This window comes from Mandrillus leucophaeus, unplaced genomic scaffold, assembly GCF_000951045.1.
Source record: "Mandrillus leucophaeus isolate KB7577 unplaced genomic scaffold, Mleu.le_1.0 Scaffold1802, whole genome shotgun sequence".
NCBI classification, from domain to species: domain Eukaryota; kingdom Metazoa; phylum Chordata; class Mammalia; order Primates; family Cercopithecidae; genus Mandrillus; species Mandrillus leucophaeus.
Genome location: NW_012101813.1, coordinates 103,072 through 109,417, shown reverse-complemented (window position 1 = coordinate 109,417; position 6,346 = coordinate 103,072). Strand labels below are relative to the sequence as shown.

The window sequence follows — 6,346 nt, the reverse complement described above, 5'->3', positions numbered from 1 at the left end:
AGACCCTTGGTAAAGTGCAGTATTGGGGTGGGAGTTACCCGATTTTCCAGGTGTTGTGTGTCTCAGTTCCCCTGGCTAGGAAAAGGGATTCCCTTTCCCCTTGCTTCCCAGGTGAGGCGATGCCTTGCCCTGCTTCGGCTCTCGCTGGTCTGGTTGGGCTGCAGCAGCTGACCAGCACCGATTGTCCAGCACTCCCTAGTGAGATGAACCCAGTACCTCAGTTGAAAATGCAGAAATCACCGGTCTTCTGTGTCGCTGGCGCCGGAAGCTGGAGACTGGAGCTGTTCCTATTCGGCCATCTTGCTCCACCCCCCACAAATGTGAATAATTTTTTAAAAATTTCTCATAGTGTATGAAGCTTTGAATTTTCCTTTATGTGAGAAAATAATTTGTAAACTTCACTAGCTGCAGTGTTCATCCAGTTATTGCCAATACTTTTTTCTTTTCAGTACTTAACATATATATTGATGTGTTGACTAACTTTAGTAGAAATAAATCATATAATAGAAGCTATTTGCATTTAATTCTCAAAGTCTACAAAACACCCTGAAAAACTGAGGATGAAACATAAGTAATAACCATCAGATAGTCAATGGCAGCCCAAAGTTATGCAGGCTAAAGCTACAAATTGTGATAAGACTTTAAGATCCAGCAAAAAATGGACAGAAAGTCCTCCAATCACAGTCATCTATTTGCCCTAGGTTTGTGACACTGATCTTGCACATATTTTGTGTATCTTCCTGAACTCAATATCAATGCTTCTCATGTGATACACAACAAAACCCAATGAGAAAGATGTATATTAAGCAATCAAATTTTGTTGGATAGACTTGTTGGAGAGTCACAAACTATTGTAATATATCAGATTTGTTTATACTACGAGAACTAATTTTTGTACCTTTCGAAGAAGTATCACTCCAATAAACGTATGTGACTTAGAAAATATTATCAATTAAATCATTGTCATTTTTCAAAGGTTTTCAGTTCTTATCCAAGTCAATTCTTATCGAATAAAAAAGACCATCTTTGCTCTAAAATCATAAATTTACAAATATTGAATATTATCATGTAAAGAATTAACTTTCAGGGTGGTCCTGAACTCTAACTCTAACTTTTTATTTTGCATAAGAAGTTAGTTTGTCTTGGCCCTATAGATACTGAGTCCTTAAATGGAATGAAGTTTGCTTCAGCAAATCAGTTATTTAGTAAGTGGAGTTTTTACTAGTTTCTCATGTTCTCTTCTACTAGGAAGTGTTCAAGAATGAAGCTATTTTGCTTCATCATGGCCATATTTGCTGGGATTATAATAAACAATGACAAAAGTTTCCATTCAGCTCTTATTGAGAGTCAATAATGCCCATTTAGTTTACTGCTAAAACTACTGGGATTCTAGTTTTTTTAAGGTGCATGTAGATCTGGGGATCCCAATTGCAAAAGCAGCACAATATCATCCTCTGCCCAGCACTATATTAACCATTTATGACTTCATCTCTGATCTGCCCTCTACTTTGTTATAATTGAAAACAACCAGCCTGGTGTCAAATACAGATTCACATATCTAAATTCAAACTCTCCAATTCACACAGTTTATAGGAATCAGACAATTTACTATTCCCAAAAGTAGAGAATAATAGCCTCTGTCCCCCAGATAATCCTACAGCTTTCCTTCCCTGTATCAAATCCCCAGAATGTGTATGTGAACTGTAAATACTTGTGACATCATTTTTTTATCACTGTAAATACTTGTGACATCATTTTTCCACCACTGGCTTGGGCCCACAGCACAGACACCCCCATTCCAGGCAGATTGCACTGAGTGATTGCTGGCCTGCATCTCTGGGGTGCAGCCCCCAGGAGACAAGCAAAAGACCCTCAGTTACAACTACTATTAAGGTCTCATCCTTTGATGCCTCCAAGCTGGGGAGAAAACATTAACCCTGATACAACCCCAGAGCTGTTGTGGGCAGCCCGGGAGTGACAAGATACAAGCTACAGTCAGCACTCAAATGGGAGAGGAGCCCACATTTTCATAGCATTGAGCAGGAGCACGGCTGCAACCATGAGGAAATATAGGGGAGCCACATGACTGAGCAAGAGCCTGACAACTGACCACCACACCTCAGAGTCACCTACTAGATCATGCCCAAAGCTTCAACATTAAGAAATCTCACTAACATACCCTCATTAAACCAAAGACAAGTCAGCTACAAATAAAGGCCCTGCACAAAGCTGCAGCCCTGTGAAAACATCCAGAAAAGAAGTCTACTTATTGAATGAACTCAAGCTACCCTCCCATATGCAGAGATGAGAAAGAACCAACGCAAGAACTACAGTAACTCAAATAGAGTTTCTCATGTCCTCCAAATAATCACAACTAGTTCTCCAACAAGGGTTCCTAACCAAAATGAGTTAGCTACAATGACAGAAATATAATTCAGAATATGGATAGAAGGGAATTTCATTGAGATTCAGGAAAACAGTAAAACCTAAACCAAGGAAACTAAGAATCACAAAGGATACAGGAGCTGAGAAACAGTCAATATGAAAAAGAACCCAATGGACCTAATAGATCTGAAAAACACACTGCAAGAATTTCACAGTGCAATCACAAGTATTAACAGCAGAATAGACCAAGCTGATGATAGAATCTCAGGACTTGAAGACAGGCTCCCTGAAATAAAACAGTCAGACAAAAGTGAAGAAAAAAGAATGAAGAGCAATAAACAAAACCTCCAAGGAATAGGGGATTATATAAAGAGGCCAAATCTAGGAATCACTTCCATCCTTAAAAGAGACAGGGAGAAAGCAAACAACTTGGGGAAAGTAATGGATAAACCCACAAGAGAACTGAAGACAGCGGTATGAAGCGGCAGTGCAGACTAATGATGAGTGAAGAAGAGAGCACAGTGCCGATTTCTAGAGGAAGAGGAAGGAAACTAATGTGATATGGGAGTGAAAATGGAATACAGAAAAGCAGGGAGGAAAGGGGAAAGTGTGTTAGCCACCAGAACCAACATAAATGTATGTATGGTTTTAACTATACATAAAAGATGTATATTTTACTTAAGTTTAGGAGACTACCTTCATACGGGAGTGTGCTCTGGAATTCCGAGAGCCAGGAAACGAATGTGCCAGGTGCCAGAATCAGTTAACCATCAACATGTGTATTCTGCACTTCAATCTAGATGCCGCTCCTCTGTCAGGTATTTCTACAAGCCACCATTTCCTGACTGAATGTAAATAGGACTTTGAAATGAGGTGAGACAATTTTTCAGCCCCTCCAGAATTTATGACAGAATTCTGTTTTGTTTTTTGTTTTTTGTGTTTTTTTTAGGCTGCCTAAAAAAATATATGCAAGCAGAATGGAATTTCAATGTAAAATAATTTATTGTTATTTATACCTGATGTGCAAATTTTGTATTGGGATTTCCTAAATAATTATTAATCTTCTCTTTTCCTCAATTATACACAACCATCTCCTGCTCTCTTAAATTCCTTGGTTCATGTTGTATTTTCACCTGATTTTGACCAACTTCCTTTCTTTCATTCTTTATTTATTTATTTATTTATTTTTGCTTTAAGTTCTGGGATACATGTGCAGAACGTGCAGATTTGTTACATAGGTATATGTGTGCCATGGTGGTTTGCTGCACCTATGAAGTCGTCACCTAGGTTTTAAGCACAGTCTTTTTTAATCCTGTCTGTCATTGACGGGCATTTGGGTTGGTTTCTTGTCTTTGCTATTGTGAATAGTGCTGCAATAAACATACACGTGCATGATTTTATAATAGAATGACTTATGTTCCTTTGGGTATATACTCAGCAATGGGATTGCTGGGTCAAATGGTGTTTCTAGGTTCTAGATCCTTGATGAATCGCCACACTGCCTTCCACAATGGTTGAAGTAATTTACATTCCTACCAACAGTGTGAAAGCTTTCCTAATTCTCCACAGCTTCACCAGCATCTGTTATTTCCTGAATTTTTAGTAATTGCCATTCTGAGTGGCATGAGATGGTATCTCATTGTGGTTTTGATTTGCATTTCTCTAATGATCAGTGATGTTCAGCTTTTTTCATGTTTATTGGCTGCATAAATGTCTTCTTTTGAGAAGTGTCTGTTCATGTCCTTTGACAGCTTTTTGATGGGGCTTTTCTTTTTGTAAATTTGTTTAAGTTCTTTGTACATTCTGGATATTAGACCTTTGTCAGATGGGTAGACTGCAAAAATTTTCTCACATTCTGTAGGTTGCCTGTTCTCTCTGATGATTCATAGTCTTTTGCTGTGCAGAAGCTCTTTAATTACATGCCATCTGTCAATTTTAGCTTTTGTTGCAGTTGGTTTTGGTGATTTCATCATAAAATCGTTGCCCATGCCTATGTCCTGAATGCTATTGCCTATGTTTTCTTCTAGGGTTTTTGTCGTTTTGGGTTTTACATTTACGTCTTTAATCCATCTTGAGTTAATTTTTGTATTAGGTGTAAGGAAGGGGTCCATTTTCAGTTTTCTGCATATGGAAACCAGTTTTCCCAGCACCATTTTTAAAATAGGGAATCCTTTCCCCATTCCTACAGTACTGAGAAAGAGAATCTCTTTTCCAGTTTCCGATTTTATTTTATGAAAGAAATGTGTTAGTTTTACTGACATTTTCCAGAGTATTAATCAAAATAATGATCAATTACTATTGTTAATAATTTTATATTTTGTGCTTTAAATATATAAAAATTAAATGTATTAATATGATTTGCCAATGCATCACATTCATGAAATTTAGCCAGTAACATATATTTTCAAAAAGGAAACACTATGCGGATAAAAGATAATCCACATGTTTTGGGATTCCAACCTTATTACTTCCCTCCATTGCAAAGGCAGATCTCTCACAATTTTCTATATGTGTTACCTTTATTTTTCTTTTCGGATTCACTCTTTTACCTACCCCAGTATGACTTCTGCTGAGTAATTCTATCAATCCAGCTCTCAGTAAGCTCTGCACTGTCATCTATTTTTTTGCTGTAGTGCTCAGTTTTAATTCATATTTTCCGTAAGTCTGTTGATTCTCCTTCTAAGCACATTTATTTTTTAAATACGCTTTTATCACCACTCCCTCTTCTCCTTCTGATATTAAGGTATTCCACCTCTGTTTTCTTTGTGTCTCTTCTGTTTCCCCACTTTAATGTTGGAAGGTCCTCAGAAACCAGTTTAAGTCTTTTTTTTTCTCTCCCCACTTGCTCCCCACATGACAGCCTTCATTTTTGGCCTTTCCATTGCCAGTTAGGAACTTCTAGATATGGTATTCCTTGGAAACTGCAAACTCATATATCTGACTGGCAGTGTACATTTTCAATTACATGTTTGAAAGTCAGTTTACAGAGAATATCTCTGCTTTTAATTCCAGACATGTCTCAATTTACCTTCTGCTATGCATAATTCATTGTGTTTTTTTTACTTCCTCACATTACAGCAGTTAGCATAACTGATATTAATTCAACATTATTATTGTTTTTAGATTTCTTTCTGGATAAAATCAAAGATACAAGAGAACAGGAGCTGTATTTTTTATGTTCCCGTTTATATTTTGAAGGCAACATATAACCGGGTATAAAAAAATGTATTTTTCCATATTTGAATAAAATTATGATAGGTAACTTAACTAAATCATCTATTTTTAACTCAGGTTGTGCAGTCAGGCTTGGCATTTAATCTTAAAGAATAAACAAACAGTGCTCACTCCTGCAGCACATATACTAAAATTGGAACCATACAGAGAAGATTAGCATGGCCCCTGCGCAAGGATGACATGCAAATTTGTGAAGCGTTCTATATTTTTAGCAAACTACTGCAAGAACAGAAAACCAAACACTGCATGTTCTCACTCGTAGGCGGGAAATGAACAATGAGATCACTTGGACACAGGAAGGGGAACATCACACACCGGGGCCTGTTGTGGGGTAGTGGGGAGGGGAAAGGGATAGCATTAGGAGATATACCTAATGTAAATGACGAGTTAATGGGTGCAGCACACCAACACGGCATATGTATACATATGTAACAAACCTGCACATTGTGCACATGTACCCTAGAACTTAGAGTATGATAAAAAAAAAAAAAAAGAATAAAAAACACAAGAAATTTTGTATAGTAAGAATTTAATGAAAAAGGAAAATAATATACTGGCTTAGAATATGAAGAACATATGTTATTACATTAACCACAATGTAAAGGTACACATTATATTACATACAAATAAATTAAATCTTAAAAATAGTTAAATAAATAAATATTTAAATAAATAGATGACACTGCACTCCAGCCTGGGCGACAGAGCGAGACTGTCTCAAGAAAAA

At 37.0% G+C, this 6,346-nt stretch overlaps 1 protein-coding gene across 3 annotated transcripts in view; it reads right to left on the bottom strand.

The window, feature by feature from the left end:
- LOC105537894 (interferon alpha-17) overlaps positions 1-6,346 on the bottom strand; it is a 16,629-nt gene that overhangs the window by 9,498 nt on the left and 785 nt on the right. The window lies entirely within an intron of this gene.